A 25,563-nucleotide genomic window follows, 5' to 3' on the forward strand; every position below is an offset into this window, starting at 1 on the left:
TCCTGGTTTTTCTATCGATTCGCGCCATCACATTATAATAAAAAAACACTATCAATCCAGTTGTGAGCAGCTGTTTTTTATTTCATTTTTCACGGAAAAAAGTTGTTACCCTCTGGTTACGGTGTAAGATAATTGTACCTGCAAAAAATTCATCTGCAACTTACCGTTTTACATGAAGATGGCCGTGAAAAATTAAACGCACTTCAAAAAAGCGGTGTTTACTCTACCTGCATAGTAGCATTTACCAAAAACGACTACACATCCACACCGGCATTGCTGTGCATTTCCAACAAGCAATATAGCATCCTCATCCGTCCAAAGTCCAAAGCAATAATAGCTTCCAAGTACTTTCTGCATAAGTTTTCTGCTTCGACTATATATAAGCTGGATAAAATAAGTTTTGAATCATATAACCATTTTTTTTCAAATACCTTCATTATGTCAACTCCCCCACGCTTCCATCCTTACACTGGATCCAAACAGAGCCGTACTGTGTCATTGCACAGTTGCTTTGTATCAAACGACTCGCACTGTAAGCTTGTGTCAGCACGAACAGAACGTCGCCATCGTCACGACCACGGTATAGCCAAGTGTATGTTGTCATATATATATTGCTGCATATGTTGTTGTGTACATATTGTTGTATGGTTCCTGATACATAAATGGCCATCCTTCTAGTTTCTGCATGGCGCGAAGGTCGTTCAAGCCTCCAGCTACTCTATTCGGATCAGCCAAGCACCGACGAAAGTTGTAAGTTGTCATTTGTCTTCAGAGTGGGAACGTCTTAGGTTGTTCGGTGCTAGTATCGACGATCAGACCAGTAACGTTATTGCCATTTGACCCGTTAGCTACACCAATGGAGCTCGATTCAAGCTTGAGTGAGAGCATGGCCAAGCTACAAGCACGATTGACTTGCTGCAACCGCCACCATCAGTTTGACATTCGACATTACTGTTGAGGGAGAAGAGGACGAAAACACTGATGGTAAATTCATGTTCTCGTATAAACTAAAGATAGTAGCAAGAAATTCAAATTATTAGTATCTCATACACTATGTTCTACATAGATATTACACGACCATCCGACTTCATTATCATGTTTTACCTTTTCCTGGCCTTGTTCCAAGATCGCTATTTGAGCAGGGCTGGTGGTGAGCTGCTCCTCCATTTTCTATCTGTCGTTTTTGCGGGTCTCTACATTCCAATCAGTATCCCACGGTCAATGGCTACTGTACGCCGCTTATCCGGTCTTAACGAGCTCTTGGATTGCGGTCAAGCAATCGTTATATGTCCCAGCTGCCACTGCCTCTATCCTAATGAACATATACCTACCGACTTGAAATGCTCGTTCCAGAAGTTCCCACACCATCCAATGACAGCACACCGAGCCTCATGCGGCATGAACTTGTTTCATTTCAGAAACAGAAACCTTGTACCTCCCAAACTGTATGCATATCATCCTGTGTCAGCAAGCCTTGCAATTATGATGCGTAGACCAGGATTCAGCGAAAAACTCCAGCACTGGAGGAAGCGAACCCCACGAGCAAATTCTTTGGATGATGTATACGATGGTCGCAAATGGTGGTCGATAATGGCGCCAGAATCCACGGCAGAAAACCCTGTATCATTCGTTGGACGTGTCGGAAATCAACACTCACTTATGTTGATGCTCAATGTCGATTGGTTCCAGTCATTCGATAAGCAGACTTCATATTCTGTCGGTGCACTATATATGACAATCAATAACCTGCCCAGATCTGAACGATTCAAGTCATCAAATGTCATATTAGTCGGTATAGCACCGGGACCCCATGAAAGTTCTAAAGGTACCAATTTGATTACACTGTTACTTATCTTTTTGCTCGTTGATTCTGGAGTCTCACATGTGTGGTTCTGATTTCCTTTCTTTTTTTTGTATTGATAGAGCAAATCAATAATTTCTTGCGTCCAATGGTCAACGATCTGTTACAATTATATCACGGCAAAGATATGGTTATTGATGACGGCTCCTTGGTCAAAGTGCGAGCAGCTCTATTGTTCGTAGCATCGGACATACCGGCTTCAAGAAAGGTTTCTGGCTTTACAGGTCCAAACTCATTCTACGGATGTAACCATTGCGACATTTCCTGGCCATCGCAAGCAGAGAATCCAAGGCTGCGCGATTACTCCAACTTTGACTTTCCTTGGAGATTGCGCACAAAGGCAAAGAACTTGGCAGACGCAAAAGCTTGGAAGGCAGCAAAAACGGCTACCGAAAGGACACAGTTGGAGAAGTCAAATGGAACACGCTGGTCCGAGTTGCATCGTCTTCTATACTTTGATCCCGTTTCGCAGACAATAGTCGACTGTATGCACAACATGTTCTGCGGGACAGCCGAGCGCATGGCCACCATATGGAAAGATGACGGAACCTTGACCAAGGAGCATTTGACCGATATGGAGAGTTGCCTCGAAAAGAAGGTGGTGCCCCCATCATACAGCATCGCTCGCGGCTGTATTGCGACTAGATTTGCTGGAATGACGTCGGATGAATGGAGGTCGTGGACTGTTGCACTCTCGCCGTCGTTGTTGAAGGGAAGGTTGCTTGGAGAGAAGATGGCACACTGGTTGCTCTTTGTCGCAGCAGCACGTCTCCTGTGTAAGCCATTCATCACCATCGCCGAAAACGAGGAAGCCCACCAACTGCTGCTCAAATTTGGCCGCAACTTTTCAAGATTGTACTCTAGAGATCAAGTCACGCCAAATATGCATTTGCATGTTCACCTTCGCGACATGGTACTCAATTTTGGCAGCTGCTATAACATGTGGGTATTCAGCTTTGAGCGGTTCAACAAGATCATCAAGAACCAGCACACCAACCAAAAAGACTGTTTCGAGCTTACGTACATAAAGAAGTTCTTGAGTGTCGTGTTTGCCGATGACATGGTCCGACGAGTCGTGGTCGAGCGGTGCGGCAACAGCACGATTGCCAGACAGATTGCTGAGCTGTTGCTGCCACAATCAGAAGCCATGCAAGAGCATTACGATTATCAGCCGTTCTTGGATCAATCAGATTTCGACTATGCCGCAGGAGTAAGTGTAGTTGGTTAGGAGCCGCTGCCACCATCATGTCTTCCCCTCAAGACGGGCAGAAAGGTGTACATGGATACACGCCACTACCACTGTCTTGTCGAGTATTACTAATCGATGTTTCCAGACATAAACTTTGTGTCACTCGCCAGCACTAGTAGTAAGCAGGTCAGCGATCACCTCTACAAATTTGCAACAGTCGATCTCCTGGGCCAAGCGTTCATTTCCGAAATGTCTCGCCACATCAGCACTAGCACCTATTCCGAGTCGTTTGCCCAAGTACTCAGTTTCATACTGAAGTGATCGTTCGTCCTGGGCGCATTTTATATTTCTTTGTCCACAACCTACGCAATCCCACCGACGGTAATTTCTGCCAATTCGTTTTTGCTTTTGTTGAGTACCTACGGCCAAATATGCAAGTCTTTAAGTCGTTTAGGATGCTAGGCATGGACGTCTACCATTTAGAAATCGAACTGTATATGTGGCAGTGTGTCGTTCCTTCGGGGAGGCTCCATTCCGGCGTTGTTGTTACCCCTATTCAAATAGACAATAGCTGTGCTCTTACATATTTACCACGAAAAATAAAAGTAATCTACTCTTAAAAGCATTATACCCTAGGTCAGGTCTTGGTCTTTTTCTTTTTTGGCTTCACGCTGTTGTAGTTGTAGTAGAGAATAAAATAAAAAACAAGCTTTGAATTATAGAAATCGCTTCAGATTTGAAAAGCATTTTGAAGAAATCTAATGTGATGGCGAATCAAGAAACTTGTAGATGGTCAAATAAATAAAAATGTTGAAGAATTTTGATTTAGTAATTGGCAAAAAAAAACAAAAAAAAAAAAGGAGAAGAAAGCAAAGTGGTAGAGACAAGCATAGTGGCGGTAAAAGTCTCAGAGTGGGAAGAAGCACAGCAGTCCAGGTGGTGTAAAAAAGGGGTCATCCCAGATGGTTTTGGGGAAGAAGGATTTTAGTAGGGGAGCCAATTTTTATCTATTTGCTGCATCATGGCTCTGAAAGCGCACTAAAAGCGCTCTGAAAGAAGATTCTCACTGAAAGCACACTGAATGCACACTGAAAGAAAAATTTCAGAGTACACTGAAAGCACTCTGAAATCGGGTTTTAACTCCAGTGCAGTTTTGTGTAACCTCTGAAAACTACTTAGAACGTACTAAATAGCGGAACTGACACATGTGGTGTTTGGAAAAGGACAAAAGGTAGTATATAAAAAGGGGAAAAGGTAGAAAGGGTTCAGAAGAATAGGGTTGATATGCGGTAAAATACAAATAGACAGAATTCAGAAAATAAAAAGGAATCAGGGATATGATGAACGCGAAATACAAATATACAGATATACGATTACAATAACAGCAAGTTCCACTTCCGGTGTCAATTGTCAATCCATGAATATATATCTGAAAACGCTTGATCTTTATAAATTTTATCATGGGGTTAATCCCCTTTTATACACCTTGTCAACTGGGCGCACTCAGCTGAGAACGACGCCAGGCACAGAGGACAACGATCTCTATCAGGTAGTTTGGACGGAGTAGAAGACGGAAAAATAGGGAAATGGATATAGTAATGTCTATACGACAGATAGAAACATAAGAGAGGGAGTACGACGGAAAATAAGAGGGGCCATGAAATTACAGGGTCATGGTAACAAGGTGAGGGTAACGAGGGAAAAGGACAACGGAGAATAATATAAACTGCGTAGGGCAGGTAGCATGAGTACGTGAGAGAGTATAATACGGAAAATAAGGACGGATAGAAATATAAGGGACGGGTCCCATTAAAAGAAGCATAAAGAAGATATAATATTCAGCGCCTATGGCTGGCACGATTTAGAGTTGAAGGAACGTAAAATGATGTGAGAGGAAATGACACTAAGGGAAATAAGAAAAATAAAGGGAACTGACAGAAAGGGAAAAAGAAGTATAATAATCCCCGGATGGGGGGTGCGAGAAGAATTGTGGGGAGTTGGGGGGGAACCTGTGCATCGGATGACCATCGCCGGCAGAAAGATCCGCCATCGAAATCGCCCATGATTGGCCGAAGCCAGAATTCGTTCATCGGAAATGTTTAAGGCCACACAGTCTCACACACTTTGTGTCAGAACAAGAGTGATTTCTTGGTGTAGTTGGTTATCACGTCTGTCTAACACACAGACGGTCGGCGGTTCGAGTCCGCCAGAAATCAAATGTAATGGTATATCCCTTACTTTATCTTAATTTTTAAGAAATGTTGTCTAATCCTTTTAGTGGAGACACCGTAGCCAGGGGATAAGAGAAAAGGGATAGAAAAGAGAATGTAGATAATTGATTTATATCTTTATTACGATTGTTGATCAAAGGTATTTATACCTTTTGAACAACTTGAAAGAACTAATAAAATTATAGTACTATTAATATTTTTAGTCAGACCTAAAGGTCTTAGCAGAACTTCGTTCTTAGGTTAAAATCAAAGATTTTAAGACTGGAAGGAAGAGGGAGAGAAGAGAATAATGTATATTATTTATATATTTTTATTCAATTTATTTTTTTGATTAATATAAATATTTAAATTTGAATATTATGTTTTTTAAAAATTAAATATCTTCTATTAAAAATTGATTAGCCCTTACGTTATTGTATAAAAAAGGTAATAGTTGTGGCTGGCGTTGGTATCTATTGCCCAGCTTACTTTTTTTGTTATATACAGTCAACCCCCGTTAACGTCAACCCCGATAATGTCAACCCTCAATAGCGTCAACTGATTCGCTGGTACCCTTTCAAATTTAATAGTTAAAGATTTTGCCTATTCTCTACCCCCGGTGGTCGTCAACCCTCAATATGGTCAACACTTTTACTAGTACCCTAAGGGTTGACATTAACGGGGGTCGACTGTAGCAATTTGTTTCACCTGCAAGCTGTTTTTGCATAATATGAGTACTCAAGAGGTATTGCCCCAGAATCAGACAACTTATGAACACCAAATGTGTCGCTGGAAGCTTCATTCGAATTCAAATGGAACCAAATTCAGTCGCAAAAATGACTTCTTACAAAAGCCGGGTATTTTACTCATTTTTTTTAATTTTTTTTTCACAAAAAGCAATCACTCGAAGTTCACACCTGTCGCTGCGGGTCGACTACTAACCAACGTGTTTCTTTCTATAGATGTCCTTTGAATGAGCACAATGTCCGGCGCAGACTTCTTGATTCTGAAAATGTATGCACCTGAACTAGCTTATATTGTCTATTTTTCCTTTCTTATTTCCTTTGAACGTAGGAACAGCAGGAAGACACTATGAATATCATTATTGAGAATCCAGTGGAACAGGAAGCTAGCACCATTGAAGGTATTGCAGCTACTATACGCATAAGGCGTAAGAGAGAGAGAGAGAGCAACAAAGAGTGCGTGTTTCCTTGATAGGCGATCTATGTCATCCTTTAGGAAAAAGAAAGTTTACAAATGAAATTTCGAATAGTTGCTGAGGATAACATTATTGAGGATGAGGACACTCCTGTCAGTGACTCAGCAACCAACGATGATGTGACAACAAGCACCAACACTACTACCAACAATAATAGTACTGCTTCTGTACACAGTTGCTCTAGATGTGGATCACCCGATCATTCGCGCTCTTCTAACCGCAGCTGTCCTTTCCATCCCAGTAACGTTGAATCCCAACATGGCACTCAATTCCAAAAAGCCTGCACTATTCCTTTCGTACCTGAACATATTTTCGGTCCAAACATCTGCTATATGCCCAGAACTTCGTATCGTCATCATATTTTCCCTCGAATGGACACCACCTGCTCTTTTTGTCATGCTCGAATGTGGATAGATGAGCGTATCAAATCCTCCTCTCTCTTGAGACCACGCTTTAGCATTTGCTGTACTCATGGAAAGATACGTCTCCCTCTTCCTCGCGCTCCTCCTGCACCACTTTGTGATCTTCTGATCAATCATGATCCAACGGACCGAGTAGCTGTGGATTTCCATACCAACATTAGGGCTTACAACAATTTGTTTGCCTTCACCTCCATCCGCGCCAATTGGGATCGTGATCTGGCAAGTGGAAGAAATGGAGTTTCTACTTTCCGAATTAATGGCACTATGTACCACTGTCTTAGTTCGTTGCGTGCACCTGAAACCGTACAGGCTCAATTCGCGCAAATATACTTTGCAGATGCATAGGAACAATTGGCGAGAAGAACGACATTGCGTTCTGGATTAAATCCGGACACGATTGCAACTTTGCAACGTGTGATGCAGGAACACAATCCATTTACATCAACTCTCATGACAGCAGCTGAAACACCTGGCGATCAACCCGTGGGATCTATCAGTGTTGTCATTCATACAGCGAGCGATTTGGGAAGGCGATACGATCAACAAGCTTATCCCGAAGTAGCAGCAATGGTCGTTGAAAATATAGTCGATGGTTCAGCAACACTACATGATATCGTGATCCATGACCGCACTGAAGGACTACGCCAAATAAGCTCCCTTCACCCATCCTATATGCCGCTCCATTATGTGCTTATGTTTCCTAATGGTGACAATGGATGGTATCACGGAATGAGGTGTCGATCAGCAGATAACCAAACAGTTACTGTCACTTTGCTCAATTTCTGCGCATATATGCTGATGTTTCGTGGCGATGATCAAACGTTCCATCATCATTTCGGGCGTTTGTTTCAGCAGTTGGTCGTGGACAACTACGCCTGTATTGAGAGTGCCCAGTTGTTTTTCATTTCGACACATCAACAAGATCTTCGTGCTGAACTGTATAGCGGTGTTGGTGACGCTGTGGATCCACGTCAAGTCGGTCGCTCCATCATTCTTCCTTCTTCATTTACGGGAGGACCACGCTATATGAAACAAATGCTTCAAGACGGCCTTGCCATTGTTCGTCAACGTGGAAATCCTACCCTCTTCATCACTTTCACCTGCAATCCGCAGTGGCCAGAAATCGTTGCTGAGCTGCTCCCTGGGCAAAAGGCGTTTGATCGACCGGACATTTGTTCTCGAGTTTTCAATATGAAGATCACCGAATTACTACACTATATTGTGGACTCAAAGTGCTTTGGTCGGGTTGAAGGGTATTTGGCAACTGTGGAATTTCAGAAAAGAGGATTGCCGCATGTGCATATCCTACTTATTTTAAACGAGCAAGACCGACCCCACACGCCAACTGATTACGACAGATTTGTGTGTGCGGAATTACCTGATCCGTTGACTCACCCTCAATTGTATGCAATGGTCACTTCCTGCATGATACATGGCCCTTGCGGAGATGCTGCACCAGATGCTGTTTGTATGAAAAACAGTCGTTGTTCACAGCATTATCCCAAGCCATTTTCTCTAGAGACACACGTGAATCGTGATGGTTATCCTATGTATCGACGACGCCAAAATCAACGCCAGCATACTTTTCAACGAAGCCGATTCACCGCCACCAACCGACATGTCGTTCCCTACAACCCGTATCTTAGCCAAAAGTATGATGCTCATATTAACGTCGAAATCTGTACCTCTGCTCGAGCCATCAAATATTTGTGCAAGTACATCACTAAGGGATCCGACCAAGCGCAACTTGAAGCGAGAACGCGGACTGCTACCACTGACACAGCTGCCCAACCTGATGCCATTGATGAAGTAGTCGAGTATCAGAATGCACGATACATAGGACCATGTGAGGCAGTTTAGAGAACGCTGGAATTCAGAGTGCATATGCACCATCCAACTGTAGTGCGCTTAGACATCCATCTGCCTGGCGAACAGCTGATGGTATTTCGGGGCGATATGACACCTCAGGAATTCGAGTTAGCTCGCAATGCTGCAGCTACTGGGACCAGGCTACTCGGTTTCTTTGCTCTTTGTGCTTAGGATCCTACTGTATGTCAGTACACGTATACGCAAATTCCTTGCCACTATACTTGGGACGACCGAAACGATAGATGGAATCCTCGCACCAACCCACCAGTACAGAACGTAGTGTCTCGTATATATGCTGCTTCAATTTCCAACATGCCATTATATGCCCTTCATCTCCTTCTTTTGCATGTCCGAGGACCAACAAGCTTCGAAGCGTTGAGGACAAAGGATGGGGTTGTATATGCAACTTTTCAAGAAGCGGCCGTCGCCTATGGTTTTTTGGAGTCAGATCTGGAATGGGACGACTGTTTGGCTGAGGCATCCATTACCGGGCCATCTGCAGCTGCAATTCGAGTACTCTTTGGGTATATTCTCATCAATTCATCACCAACCGACCCACTTACCTTATGGAACAACCACCGTGATCGAATGGCTGACGACTACTTTTTCGAAATGCGTAGAACGCTATCACTTTCCAATGAGAATGAGTTGCAACCTGATCAAATCGAGTAAATATATCAACGTGCACTCGGTGATTTAGAAATGCGATTGAATTCAACAGGCCACCATCTTACCGAATTCCCCTCCATACCACAAGAATTCGTTACCGAATTAGATCGTCTGCCACCACTAGAAGCTCTGGAAATTGTAGAAAGGCGCGAGTACAATATAGAAGTACAGCACCAGCTAATTCAAGCTTTGCTTCCCACATTGAATGAAGGCCAACATCATGCGTTCGATACCATTGCTGATGCCATAGATGCTCCTACAATTGAGTATAGTTCGCGTATTTTCTTTATCAATGGTCCTAGTGGTACTGGCAAGTCGCAGCTCTTCAAGGCACTCTTGAGCCACACTCACTCCTACGATCAGATAGCCTTGCCTGTTGCTTCTTCAGGTATTGCTGCTATTTTGTTACCCAGTAGGCGAACTGCGCATAGTCGCTTTAAAATTCCCTTGAATGCCGACGAAAGCATGAGCTGCAATTTGCGTCTTGGTGGTCCACATGCATATCTCATACAGAGAGCATCGCTTATTATTTGGGATGAAGCAGTCATGTGCAGCAAGCACAATTTTGAAGCAGTCGACAGATCCTTGAGGGATATCATGGGTGCTGTAGATCCCCACTTGGAACGTGTTTCGTTTGGAGGAAAAGTCGTTGTTTTCGGTGGTGACTTTCGCCAGCTACTCCCTGTCGTCAAAAGAGGGACACGGTCCCAAGTTGTTGGAGAATGCATTCGCTCTGCTTCTTTTTGGTCGGCAGTTCAAGTACTGTATTTGACTGTCAACATGCGAGTACTCAATGCAAGTCCTGATGCTGCAGCATTTGCCGATACCCTTCTCGCCATTGGGGATGGTCGTCCACTGTATACAACCAGTGTCGAGATACTACCAGAATGGCGCATCAACACAAGCAATCTAATGTCATTGATTAACGCCATCTACCCTACTATCTGCAATCCCGATCCTCAACTACATGAATTCAGCAACCAAGCTATATTAGCAGCAAAAAATATCGACGTCGACATTATCAACGATGCAGCATTCTCTGTTTTCCCTGGCACAGCACGCATATATAATTCGAATGACCGCGTCATTGATCACGATGACCCAGAAGCTGCTGCTGCCAACTATCCAGTTGAGTTCTTGAACAGCATTAGCGCAAGTGGTGTTCCAGCACATTCCCTGCAGCTCAAAGTTGGCATGCCATTGGTCATCTTTCGGAACCTTGATCCTGACGCTGGCTTATGCAATGGTACAAAAGTTTTTGTCACCAGACTTCTTGAATGGAGTGTTGGTATTAAGAGAATTGATGAAGGATATGAAGGTACTGAGCATTATCTGCCACGGATTAATATGTGCACAACTGAGGGCGATTACCCATTCATCCTATGTTGCTGCCAATTTCCTGTCCGACCAGCATTTGCAATGACCATATATAAGGCTCAAGGTCAAACCCTTTCGCATGTTGGCATCCGGCTTCAAGAAGACGTTTTTGCGCATGGCCAGCTCTATGTTGCTTTTTCAAGAGCAACAAATCCAATAACATTCGTGTTGCCATCGATCTGTCAGGGTCTGGACTACCACAAACCACCAACATCGTATACCAAGAAGTCCTCTTGCATCCGCCGGCCTCTATTCCTGAACAAGCCGAAAATTCACCACCAACCTCTCCCACTACAACAATCACCACATCTCCACCTCCATCACCCTAAACCCTTTTCTGCTCTTTTTCTTTTTGCTTTCTTCTAAACTCTTATTTTAACTTAATATCGTTTAACGTAAAATAGAAATTCTTACCTTTTCACAGTATTTTTTTGTAAGTAGATCTGCTGCGAAACAATAAGATATAGAACTGCGCGAAACTGCCGTCACCTTTCAGCAAATTACAACAAGCAGCAATAATGTACCACGATGTTCAAATGAAAGCAGACACATTGATGAACTTTCAAAAATATGTAAGAGCTGTCGATAGCAACAAATAAGTTATACTCATATTAACAGTGAAAATACCAGTCAAACGTTACTCTGTCGTTCCTTTTAAATTTAACAAACCAATGTGCAGTAGGGTTTCGTGTCATAGCAACAATGATAACGTTTAGGGTTATATGTAGAGCATATTAAACTGTGGACGCAGTGGGTCCTGGACCCCGGTCCCTAGCCACAAGCGGACCTTAATCTCATATGCGTATTTCCAAATTAGGCTCAACGACCGCGCGACAGCGTGGAAGCTCTTGATTCACTGTAATTTATGCATTAACGTCTATAATAAAAGTCAAAGCAAAGAAAAAAAAACTAAGACGACCCTATAGACAATAGCAGAAATAATTTAGTATACGGGTAGCTAATATGAGATATATCAGAAATTTTCAAAAAGAAATCGCATAAATAGCGCAGACATGCTGAGCTGAATATGCACTTGCTGCTGAGCAAACCAACGCAGATAATACTTTTTGAAAGGAATAGAAGTATCTGTAGGATCATTTGCATTGGACAATGAAGAGTGTGCTAAGCTTGCTCAGCATTTAAAATAGTTGTTCGCACGTAGTCTTAGCATTCTATGTTTGAAAACTATATAAAGTAGGCTTGAAAAGAACGTGTCATGTTTTTTGTCATATCAGTTTTTCTACTACGCTTTCAATATCAACATGCCTCAACAACATCATAACTATTTGTCTCAAATCTACAATACCGGTTCCTCGTCATCCCAATCAGCTAACGAGTTTGCTAGTCAATCAAACAACAATGCCGTTCACGCTGCCGAATTGAATTTGGCCATGCTGCAATCCAGACAACGTACGCAAACAACTACGCAGGAGCTTCGTCCAGACAACACTAAACACGCCTATTACCCAAAGATCAGCGAGTTTTGTAAGTGGTGCGACGAAAAGAAGTTTCCTGAATCCACTCATTATCAAGTAAATGGCGACAAATTGCACTGGTTTCTTGAAAAAAAAGTAAGTAGTGGTATATTGACAATATTCAAAAGATCGCGTTAATTGTAAAGAGGTTGTATTAAACTAATTGTACTACATTTTATGTTTAGGTCATTGGAAGAATCCGACGTCCTACTGGTAAAAAGCAACTACAAGCCAACGAAGATTCTGACCCGAATGACAATGATATCGAAACAGAACAAGAGGAAGTTGAGCGTTACATCGTCGGCTTTAGCACCATCGAGCAGTATGTCAGCGCCATCATCCAATTTTACAACGATCAACTTAAGCTTGGTATCAACACCATCAACAACTACCCACGAACCGCCGATGTCAAGGACTTACTAAAGAACGAAAGAAAGAAGGATAGCAAAAGACGCCGCACGAACTACGAAGATCGCGCTGCTGGGTCAATCTTGGACGGATACTCTACCATAGAAGAATTAGCCAGAATAATCGACTACTTCATTGGCAAGGACAAGTCTGAGCACTATCGCAACGCAGTGATGATGTTGATCTCACACTTTGGTCTCATGCGTGGCGAGAACGTCCAGGAAATCGAGCTGGCCGACATACATACCATTCCATTGGAAAATGAAGGCCCTACTCCAGATATCGAGTTCCCCTGTTTGGTTTTGCTGCTGGACCATGGAAAGACAAACCAATTTGGTAAAATCCAGCATGGATCCGCCATCCGCTGTGCATATGTCGAAACCTGTCTTTGGATGGCCCTCGGCCTGTATTTCTTCTGTCGTTGGCATGTTGAAGGCGAGGAATTCCCAGATATGTCGCGCCCACAATCCTGGTATAACATCAAGCTATGCAAGACCGACAACGGCGATCTCACCAAGAACATCACCCAGCCTGCACATTACAAGGCTCTGTCTAAGGCTTTCGAAGCATGTAGGATCAACTCAACAGCCATTACACATGCTGGTAGAAAATCTGGTAGTAAAATAGCAGATCTGGGTGAAGCTGGTGATTCGGCAATTCGACGTGCTGGAAGATGGACCACTGACTCCATGGAGGGATCGTACTTGACCAACTTACCACAGCGATTATTGCGCGCGATGGCAGCTTTCGATGCCAACGGTAAAAATTTCTGGCTACCGCGCGATAGCGTTCAGCCTCGAGAAGTCGAGAAGCTTTGTTCTGTAAAGTTTTCCCGTGGATTGAAAAGTGGCAAGAAAAGATCGATCAAGGACTAGGAGACAAAAGTGTTGCGGCAGACAGATTCCTTCAGATGCTGCGTGTTCTTCGAAGGACCTTTTTGCAAGATTCAGTATTAATGATGGAGCGACACCCAGATTTATCTGTTTGGAAGCAGCCTCTGTTCAGCGATCAAGATTATTTGGATTTCAAACTGTGTAAGTAATTGAAATATCATTAAAGAGGTTATTACATGGTGCGATTATATATATATGAGTTATTTACCAATCGTACCTTGATTATTTTTAGTATGTTGAAGACTGCCATTGAAACGGCACCACTACCCGAGGAGCTCACTTTGCAGAAGTCGATGCCAGCTTTGCACAATTACATGCGCGAAATGTATCGCGATCTTTCACAGAAACTAGCTGTCCTTTCTCGAACGGTCGAAGAACAAAATAGAACCATGAATCAATTCATGGGTGATCTGGCAAACGGACGACTGACTATCACGGTGCAATGGAACACACAACAGCAATCGCAGGCAGCTGCACTTTCTACAACAGCATCAACATCACATCCTACCTTTGCCGCCTCTCCTACATCATCATCCCATCCCGCTTTTGACCAATCTGCCACTAATGCCGCTTCAACTACCACTGCATCATCATCTTGTCCTATCCCTGCTAACTCGCCCGCGTCTCCACCAAATACAACCATGGTAGCCCCAGCCACGACATCCTCAAGCAGCCAAATGCCAAAGTACAGGATGAGCGAAAACGTCACGAGCATCCCGGATTTACACCGCGAATGGCATTATGGGCTATCCGGAAAACCTGCCATCAAAAAGCTGGAGGCTGATTACGGGAAAAAATGGCGTGGAGACAAGGCAAAATGGGTGTATCGCAGGCAACAAATAGTAAAAGGTATCGACGCGTTTATCGAGTGCCATGGTTTACAGCAGGATGAGCAGCGTGCTTTGGCTATGTTAGAATACTGGCGAAAGCACCCAAAGGCTGAATGGTGTGCTGGAGGAGTCATAAAACCGAAATCCCTGGATTAGATGAGCAAGAATGTTAAGTTGTGGGAACAAGTAGACAAAGTAGATTTCTAAATGTCAATAAATCTGTCATGCCAATATTTAGTTTGTTGTATTCTATGTATTCTATAAAAATCAAGAAAGAACACTTTTCTTTGAGAGTGATACAGTAGAAAGAATAACAATTTATTTTTTCATGAACAGAAAAAATCGATTAGTCTAATTATTACCATGATCGATCAGATTGATCAATGTATACGAAGGTCATTCAAAAAGCATCGATCATGCACGTCCTCCAACAAGACACAAGAGCTCAATGCTGGTTAAGTGAGTAAAATGGCTGAGGACCTCAGGGTTAAAAATGCACTTATTAGCTCGGTCATTGGGGTTTTTTATAAGAAAAAACCCCGGAATTTTCGAGACCCGCTGGACCTGTGAGGACTTCAGCGGACCCACAGTAAAAATAAGTAGTCATAGCAATCAATAAGCTCGCGAAGCGAGCAGTTTCGGGTTTAGAAGGGGGGTGTGGGAGGGGACCCCCCACCTTGGGGTCTGGGGGGAACCCCCAGGAAACATCCAATCCATTGAATGACCCGGAGCGCAGCGAAGGAGCTCATTCAGCCGAGTGAAGCGAGGCAGGTGGATGTTATAATAAATAATAGAATATACTTTAAGATATATAAGAGCAAGTCCAGTGGACTAGCTAAATTTTCCTCTATTTTCACCACTCGCTATCCCAATTATTCTTTTTAGCGAGTCAATTTTTACAGCGGACTAGCTATTATTGCTGACTAGCAATAGCGGACTTAAATTGTGTGATTATCTTTTTGCGTTCCTACGTATTTGTTTGTTTCCTGCTTTCTCTCTCCCATCTTATATTAAATATGCCTAACTTGAAACACCTCATGAACCTTATTGTTGACGAAGAAGAAGAAGAGCAGCGTCGCATCGCTGTGTTCAAACGTCGTATAGAAGAGATCAACCATATGATCCAACAGGAGTATGCGACAAAGAAGAAGCATCGTGGATCTGTCCCTAGCCGTCAAATGACTCACCGAGATCGCATTGCAATGGATGCATGTCTGTTCAAAGACTATTTTACCGAAGATCCAGTGTATCTGGCACATATGTTCAGAAACAGGTATCGAATAGATTGAGACCTGCTGTTGCACGTGATGGAGGGTGTGAAGCAGCAGGACGATTATTTCGTCCAGAAACGCGACGCCGCTCACAAACTCAGCCTCTCGTCATATCAAAAAATTACTTCAGCGATGAGACAACTCGCGTATAGTGTCCCAGCAGATGCAACCGACGAGTATATGTGCACGGGCAAGTCGACGGCGCTCGAATGCCTCAAACGGTTCTGCGCTGCAGTTATTGCTTTGTCACTAGGTAATACTTCCCGACAAGGGCCTGGACCGTAACTCCAGTGCATTGGTATATCCCATATGGCATTCGAGTCATCCATTCTAGGGAACGTGATACGTTGCTGATAGGGTGTAACACTTGCGCAAGTGTGGTACAGAAAATCATGACCTAGAATCAAGGGCGTGCTCTGATTTGCCACCACTACGAACCGATGGTAGACCACGAATCCTTCAGTGAGAGTGATGTCTATGTCGATGACTCCAATAGGATATTCCAAGCTACTGCCACCAAAATGAATGACGCGATCCGTCGGTTTTACATTAGCTACCAATTACAGCTTTTGGATCAATAGCAAAGGCAGAATCGACACATTGGCTCCACAGTCTATCAAGGCTTCTACTTATTCTTCGCCAATGATAGCATAGATGGCCTGCAACTCGCGTAGCTCCTTTTTGTCTGTCGTGTCATATTCTCTTTCGCCATTTACAACCGAGTTGACCCACGTCATCGCATGCTCGCCTTTTCGCCTCACAGAGTGTGATGGTGCAGCTCCCATGGCATATAGTTCGTCTTGCCTCAAGGTGGGTGCATAATATAACAATCGTGGTAGTGGGACTTCAATTGATGTGTTCCACAGGGCGGCGGAAATGTCGAATAGCTTTACATATCCATCCTGGTCAAGGATCATTGGGAATTGTTGTTACGCCTTATGTTGTAATGATGCTGGGACTTCGCCGTGGGCTTTAGCCTCATCGTCTGCGCGTTTATACTCGGCTTTTGCATGTCGCGCTTTTTCCAAATTAGTTAGTAACTTGGTGTACCGCTCATCAGTGATTTAAGTAGGTTTTGTAGATTGTTGTGATGTAATGTCTTGTGGTTTATTTGCATCGACCTCCATGTTACTTTCGTGTTCCCGCTTGCGACTCCTTGTGTTTATTGCGGGCGTAGCATTGTCGCTCACAGCATACACCCCTTGTATCAGATTGACAGAGCTTGGTGTTGATGTTGTTATAGGTGCGGCCGCTGTGCCTGCCTTTACAGACGGCCGTCCTGAAAATCCGACGACTGACTCGCCAATTTATTGGCTCTCTTGCTTGACTCGGCTGTCGTCTCGGTGCTTCGTTTGGGACAAACATTAGCGTTATGCCCTTCCCCTGGGCATTTGCTGCATGATCTTGTGCAATCGCGCGCCATATGCCCATTTCGGTTGCAGTTGTAACATCGGATCGCCTGGTTATGTGAGTACCTTTAGCCTGAACGTCTTTCGTTTTCGTCTAGTCTTTTCAAAATGTGTTTGGGGCTGGTGCTGGTTAAGAGGTAGCTTTCCATCATAGACTCTATTTTATCCAACGCATTAGCCAGGCTGTTGTCAAATTGCTCTTGTAACGTTGCAGACAATGATGCGTCTGGCTGCCTCAGCTGTTACTTTGTTGCACCATTGCATGAAGTACTTGCATTTGCTGATCACGTGGTTGCTGCACTGATGGCGATGATGTATGCGGCATAGGATGCGGCAGGCTAGCAATACTGACAGTATGCCAGATCACCTCCATATGGCGCTCTGCTGCTTGAACAGCCTCTTTAAGCTCACTCATGGTGGTAGGTCGTGTAGCATTGCTCAATTGCTCACGATACTCCATGCACAAGCCTTCAATTACATCAGCAATCTTGTCTATGCTCGCCAGGGTCGTATTACACCCTTTTTCGTATCAACTGGCTAGTGCCAATTTCTTGGTCGTATATTCTAATTCAGATTCCTAGTGCAGTTGGACTCTCTGCTGATACTCGATCCAATATCGTTCTTGCCATCTTGCAGTCAAGAATTCTCTTTTAAACTGAGCGACAAAGCAGTCTTCCGTATTATCGTCAAAAGCAGTGGTATCGTCGCCAGCATAGTCAAGGTCGAACCAATCTTTGGCATGAGCATATAAGGAGAGGCCTGCCATTTCGATTCGACGTTTATCACTCTGCTAGTTGTTGGCTGTAGCAGCATCCTTGAATGCCCGTATAAAGGTTACGGGGTCGCCTCTGTTTGGCTCTCCACAGAATTTCGGTGCTTCCACACGGGATGTCTCCATGTGTAGTATCACTGGATTTGTTTGTTCAGCTGACACTGCAGGCTGATCAGCTGTGTGTGCGGACATATTTTTCGTTTTGGAACTAGAGGAGCTAGTATGATACGACGCAGCTCGTCAAGATCTTTGGGTCTTTTTTTTCTTGTTTCGATGGATTAGCAGTGTGCTAGGGCCTTGCTCAGCTTCTCCACCAGTTTTATTGTATAGTTAAATAGATCAGAAAGGCGTCACAAACTGCCAAAGTAGAGCATACATAAGAGAATTATATTGAAATACAATCATAATTAACGATAAAGGAACGAATATGTACCGTGAGTACAATCAATTAGGATGATAAAATGACTTGAGTACGGTCAAGTAGGTACAAAGAGTATAGTAGTTTGGGGATGCTAATAAAATTTTTAAGCTCCATCAATATCAGTGGTTTCTTGAACGAGCGGTTTGGCTTCTTATATCACTACATACAGTATAACTTCGATATGGTCAGTTTGACTAAAACGGAGTCAAAGGGGTGTCAAAGAAGAAAAGCGAGAGAAAGAGTTCTGTCTTTTATTATTATAGGCATGTAAGTGTTTTATATTGCTTAATAGGTATGAGCGTGCATGTAGGCATACTAATGATTTTCTTAGAGATAATAGTCACACAATGTTGCATGACTACAGTACGTTATGTCTTGTTTGCTCGTTGGGCTGACCTCGTGGAGCAATTCCACAAGACTTTTGGGCATGCAGGAAAGACAACTGTGCATGATTTGATGCAGAAACGTTGGTGGTGGCCTGACATGCGCTCGGATATTCAAGAATGGCTAGCCACTTATCACCAATGCCAGCTTGCTGCCAATACCATCTGCCACATCCATCATGCACCTATGAAACCTTTGGAAGTGCCACCTATTTTTTTGCAATGGCATTTGGATTTCATGGGTGAGCTACCAACCACTGCCACTAGTAGCCGTTGGCTGCTTGTTGCTGTTGACTACCCCACGAATTGGACTATTGCCTGTACTGCTCCAGATAGGACCGGTGAAGCCATCTCCAACTTTATTTATAAGGAATATTGCTACCATTCTCATACCCTGTTGGAATTTTGACGGATCGAGGTGCCAATTTCATATCAAAGGTGCTTACTTACTACCTGGGTCCTCTCAAGGTGAAGCATATTTTCACAACAGCCTTTCATCTACATACAAACTCCAAGGTCGAGCAAACCAATAGTATCCTCAAGCAAATGTTGCGCAAGTACACTCAAGGTCGTATCCATCACTGGGATCAATTTGTGCAACCTGCTGTCTTTGCTTGCCGCATCCACAAACATCACACTTCTGGTTTTTCCCCTTACTTTTTAACATATGGTGCTGAACCACACTTGCTAGGTAAGTAATTACCTCCCTTTGTGCTGCTCCCAGAGTCTGAACTTGAGGAATTGCCTACTATCGCTGGTCATGTTCCTAAAGTGCGACGCTTACAATAAGCGCGAGCCCTCACCGAAAGCGAACTTAAGGAAAATGCTGTCAAAGATAAAGCCTAATAGGATGCTTTGCTCAAGTCTCAAAAGTTTGCCATTGGCAATCACGTTTTGATACATTATGAAAATAAATTAAGCCTTGAATTTAACTGGAAGGGACCCTACAAGATTCTGGCCATCATGCTGGATACAGATAGGGAGTTAATAATTAATAATTAAAGGTTCAATAAGTTTTAATTTGTTAGAACTTTAATTAATTTAACAGTGAATTATAAATAATACCAATAAAAAAATTAATTTTTTAATTTTCTCTTATTATAATTCTAAATAATGTGTTTTATATAAACATGTTTAATCCAGAACGGATATAACTATTGATATTGATAAACACCAGGCTAGACCTTTACCAATTCCCTTATTCCGCTACAAAAATAAGAGTTGGTAGCCCCCCCCTCAATTTTTTGAATTTTAAGGTCAGCCGCCAGAGATACTGTACTGGGCAGCAGAGGGGCATTTGAGGGGAAGATAATCTTACTAAGTGCCTTATATTCCTTTACAAAAACGTTTTTTTTTCAGCTCATTTGAGAGCATTTTCTAAAGCAACAAAGAAACCATTCCTAATTGCAGATCTATATAAAAATGCTAGCAACTTGACCTAATTCAAAAGGTAACGGTTTTAAATCGAGGGGTGAAAAGGAATGAAAAGTACTATTTATTTGTTTTATTCTATGTAACGCGGTAATAACAACAAACACGATGGTTGCTTTCTTAATGTTTCGGGTCATTATCAAGATAGTTCACAGATTTATTTTTTCAATCTCAGAAAACATTAAATAAATAATATTATTTAAAAGGAGAGAATATACTAAGAATACCACAAAATATATGGTGAATATAAAATGTAAAATGTAATTATCTATATGGCTATATTGAATCCCATAAATTCCTTCAACTCCTTTATTTTTTATCCAACTTTCCTCCAGCAGTTTATTGTCATACAAAGGACATAGTCTATATATTTATTAATCTATATCCATTTTTTGAAATTTATTTACCATATCAGATATTGCATCATTTTTATTAATTTGTTTTGTATAATCAGATAATATATAAGTATATTCATATTTATTTCCATCTTCTGATTTGGTAATCATCTGTACTAGGTTATTCTTTTTTAATTTAAATTCTACATTTATGATTTTATAATTATATTTATTTTTATTAAAAAGTTTTGATGGAACAAATGATCTTTTTATATCTTTTAAGAATTTTTTATTTATAAATGGATTATCATTCATTGTAATGTTTATGTTGGATTATATTTTTATTATATAATTAAATTCAATTTTATAATATTTAATCTTTTAAAAACTTTTTCCATAAATTATATTCTCTATTTTTTTTTCTCCACTGATACTCTCTCATATATAATAATAAATCTTTCTTTGTTCTACATCTAGGTATAATACTTTGTTTTAAACCATTCCATGTACCTTCTATTGTATTTGTATGAACTCCTGTTTTTGGATCTTTAAAATGCTTTTTATGATTAACTGTTTCATGTTTATATCCTATATTTTTTAGATTATTATATCCTTTCCATTTATCAGTATATATAAAACTTCCTTTTTTGACATATTTTCTAACAATATTATCAATTCCATTAATATCTCTTTTATCAATTTGTAAAAGAAATAAATTCTTATTCTCATTTTTTATTTTATTTTTTAAGGAACTTCTCTCAATTCCCCCAATTACCCATGCACCTTCAACTTTATGACCTCTATTATTCTTTCTTTTAGCAATTTTACTTTCATCAATTTCTACTATTTTATTTCTTCCACCAATCTTTCTATGTCTACTAAAATAAATTTTATTTTTTAAATATTTTCTATATATTTTGTTATATGATGTTACTGTGTTTTTACTGATTTGTAATGTTGAGGCAATACTACTATATGGCATTTTCAGGATAAAATAATTTAAAATATGCAATTGTAAATTTAAAGGTAATTTCATTTTTGAAAATATAGTACCACGTAATAGTGAATATGCTTTACGACATTTATAATTTTTACACATAAACACTTTTTTATTAATATATAATTTTGTATCTGAATTACATGTTAAACATTTATTAATTTTGTTTATATAATCATTTTCAATTAAGTATAATAATGCCTTTTCTTCATTATGAAATAAATCTTTTAAATTTATATAAGGTTCTGTAAACATATTTCATGATTATTTTATTATAAATAAAAAATTCAATTTTTTGCTTTTTCAGTAATTAAGTTTAAATTTAATATTCTGTGAATTATGTTGGGATACATCCAATGTTTCTTTAGAACGTATTCATTATTGAGAAACGCTCATTTTGAAGGGATCAATCGAAGCAGCATCGTTGGCATTAGCACACAGCTCATTTTACTCGAACGATTTGCTTGACCGACTTGGTATGAATTGTGAAAGCTTTTTTCTCCTTGCTTTTACAGAACATGGTTAAGAAACTACCACACACTTGCTCTTTGTTTGCGTTGCAAAAGCACGTTGTGAATGCATTTCTGGTAGTGGCATCGTTGGTAAATCATTTGAACTCTTATTTAATCACAGGAATCAAGACTCATTAGTTGATGGAAAAGGAAGAGGTCAGGGCGAGGGTCTTTTTCATTTATTCTTTATACAGTGCGGTAAAAATATTCAACACTTTTCTTGCCTGCTCTCAAGTCGCCCTTGCCGTCTATCCACTGTATTAAGTACCCACAAGCACTGCTGATACCTAAGGTTTGTTTCATTAATAGAAAACTGACAAGCTATGGAAGGGAATAAGATATGTTGTATATGAAGTTAGCACTTGTAGGTTTGATTTCTTATTTCTATAGGTTCTGCGCCGCGTTTATGTTATACCCTGCACCACACGTTACAAACACGATTCGCTATACATACACGATCCATACATTGTACAGCACATACGAATACGCATATATACATACGATCACTTGCACATTTGCACGAAAACGAAACGATATTGTAGGCATGGAGCTAAAGGGAAGGGATGCTATTGTGGGATGGACGTCAGTACATCATTGGATGGAATTGAAGTATGCTTTTTGTTTCTTACACAACGACCTACCTTATGGATCGGCCATCACAGCATCCAGCCTTTGTATCTCAACCTTGCAACAATGGTCCACACAAATACAAGATCAATGTAGCAACGATGATCGGATCCGTTCGTTATGGCCTTATCCATCACCAGTGTAGCTGCTTTGTACACGATGGAAGTAAGCAGTTGGATGGACATAAATCGTTTGGAATAAAGACGTTCTTTGCTATAAAAATACTTCAATATATTGGGATATTTGGGAAATAAAGGGAGTAAGCATGCAAAGTATTGCACCTCTAATATGGGCATGCATAGTTACTACAGCATCAAGCTTATATATTTAAAAGAATTGCTCTTTATCTCTAAAGTTTATGAAAACCACCCACAAGGCGTACACATCGAGCTGTAATTAACCTGTGTCACCTTTTTATACAAAGTCGCGCGTCAAAGCTGTGTCTGCTCCACCTGTCTACATCTCTCATTTAAATCTCGATCTCGAAATCTAATTCTTTTTGTAACATGAGCGATCAGTAATCGTCCAACCCTCTCCTCATTCCTCCCAGTTTAAACTAAGAGCAGACCGTTAGTTTTGAAGAATACGAGGCTGTTATTAACAGACTCCCTCAAACAACTAGCGAGTGCTATGTTCATCATAGTACCAGTAGATTTGAGCGCAAGGAACGCACTGGTAACAATCCTATCCCATATGATTAGACTAAGTAATGTTGCATGGCACTAAGCATAACATATAGAGAATGAAGATGAACATCCGGCGAAAAGGCGTAATGTTTAGCCAAGAGTTCTATGGACTGCGCGATACTTTTGTCACCGTGCTGACCAGGTAGATAGTAGGGATAGAAGTAGGAAGAACCAGATAGATCTGGCAGGCGCACATATTGATAGCAGCAGTAATGGGATCAAACGCCGTCTAATCAAAAAGAAGTCCAAGCAAGCTGGCTGCAAAGCATATTTGCTTGCCACTTGTTATTTCACAGATACCACCAAAGTTGTGTTAATGTTTAAAGGTGAGCACACAGGGCATACTCCTAGTAGCATTCAAGACGTCCAGTGTTTGCCAAACTCGGAGGAAGTGAAGGAATCCATCCGCTAGGAACTTCGCAAGGGATATAACGTCCAGGATGTTCATATATTTCTGCAGCATGAATATTATGACGCTCCTGAGAATCAGCGTGCAGCATATATTACAAGCACTGATGTGTACAACATCTTTTTCAAAATCCGGCAAGAAAAAAGCACCGAGAACCAGGACGACTTTGTCTCCATGAAAAAATGGCTTGACGACCTTCAATCTAAAGTGTACCATGTATGGATCGGTACTGAAGACGGTTCACCTTCCTAGAGGCATCTTGGTGTAGACGGTTTCGCTTTTGGCTTCCTTTCACAATGGTAAAAGACGCTTCTCTACAGTGCCGAGTTCGTTTCCTTAGACGCCACTCATGACCTATGCCATTACAATGATGGTGTACTCTATACGATGGTTATTCAGCATCCAATCGCGGGCAGAGGTGCACCTGTTGCATATATGATAACTGACGACCTCTCTGCTGCCCCATTGGCTGACTGGTTCCGCTCTTTGGCGTCTCTTGGTTTCAATCCTTCACACATTACCATCAATTGTAGTTTGCCCGAAAATAAAGCGATCAGTCAAGTTTGGCCTAACTGCACAATCCAGTTCTGTGTCTGGCACGTTATGCGCGCTTAGATGCAGAACGTGCAAGCAAAAGTAGTCGAAACAGACACACAGTCAGCAAAGGAGACTAGAGCTATCATCAGGGACCGTTTGACAGCCCTAATGTATGAAGACGATCAAGTATGTTTCAGACGCGTCCTCAATGCTTCCTTTCTGACTTTGGCGCATCTCAATCTATTTTTGTGTCTTATTTCCAACGACAGTGGATAGACAGCGTTGGTGGTGAAGGTGTTGAGCGCTGGGCAGCATGCTTCCAGCACGAAGCCTTTAGCAATATGCAAACAAACAACTACATCGAGTCTTGGCATAACTACCTCAAAACGCATTATCTGAAGCGCAAGAAAATCCATCGATTGGACTTGCTGATCCATATATTAGCTAAAGACGTTGCATTTGACATCATCAAGGAAATCAAAAGCTTGCTCGCTAATATTGGTCGTATGGGTGCATATGAGCATGCTCTGTGCGACCAAGAAATAAAAGCAGAAGCTATCGAGCATACAAAACTGCGCAGTATGGTTCAACAATTCTCATCCAGAGAATACTTGTTTACCTCGTTCACAAATGAATGTATTATTTATACGGTATGTAACCTGTGTTATTGACTAGCATACATTTGATTGTTTGATAAACAGGATACATTGTTTATCCTTAGATAACTACTGAAAGTAGCCAAATTGTTTCTTGCTCGTGCCCTCAATACCAAAAACACTACTTTCCCTGCAAACATATGTTCCTTGTCGAGCAGGCGGTGAGCAACATCACAGTGCGACCATCCCTAAAGGATTGGTTAGCAGCTGTCCAAAATACAAACAGCACTACATCAAGCACCCGCAATAGTATTACACGCCCACCCACCTAAGAGCAATTGCAACTCAATGACGGACCAAAGGATAGCCTTAAGCGCGCATTAAAGAAGCATATTAGTAAGGCAAATGCCATGATGCGTCGCGTAGACAAATCTATATAGATAATAGCAAAGCTGATGAGGTTGCCCAGTTGCTCGCCACAGTTGAAAAATGGACAAACGACTTTGATACCTCCCTAAACAACATCCTTTCCACACCGCCGAATTCCAACTTCCAAAGGCAAAACCCATAGCCCTTTTCTTCATCTTCTTTCTATTCTATTATTATCGCTTCATGATCTTTTGTATAAAATATCATTGTATTTATGTCTGTTTGAGTATTCTCTTCTATAAAAAACCATCTTTCTATCCGTACACGATGCGCTCGATCTCCCAATACTCTACCTATAAATTTATGTCGATCCAACTGCTTACTTC

At 41.5% G+C, this 25,563-nt stretch overlaps 1 non-coding gene across 1 annotated transcript; it reads left to right on the forward strand.

The window, feature by feature from the left end:
- Positions 1 to 5,192: 5,192 nt before the first annotated feature.
- BDB00DRAFT_t100 lies at positions 5,193 to 5,266 on the forward strand. Its single transcript has one exon. It is a non-coding gene; the product is annotated as a tRNA-Val (tRNA).
- Positions 5,267 to 25,563: the final 20,297 nt, after the last annotated feature.

The sequence above is a fragment of the Zychaea mexicana genome, assembly GCF_025766255.1.
Source record: "Zychaea mexicana strain RSA 1403 chromosome Unknown BDB00scaffold_93, whole genome shotgun sequence".
Taxonomy (NCBI): domain Eukaryota; kingdom Fungi; phylum Mucoromycota; class Mucoromycetes; order Mucorales; family Lichtheimiaceae; genus Zychaea; species Zychaea mexicana.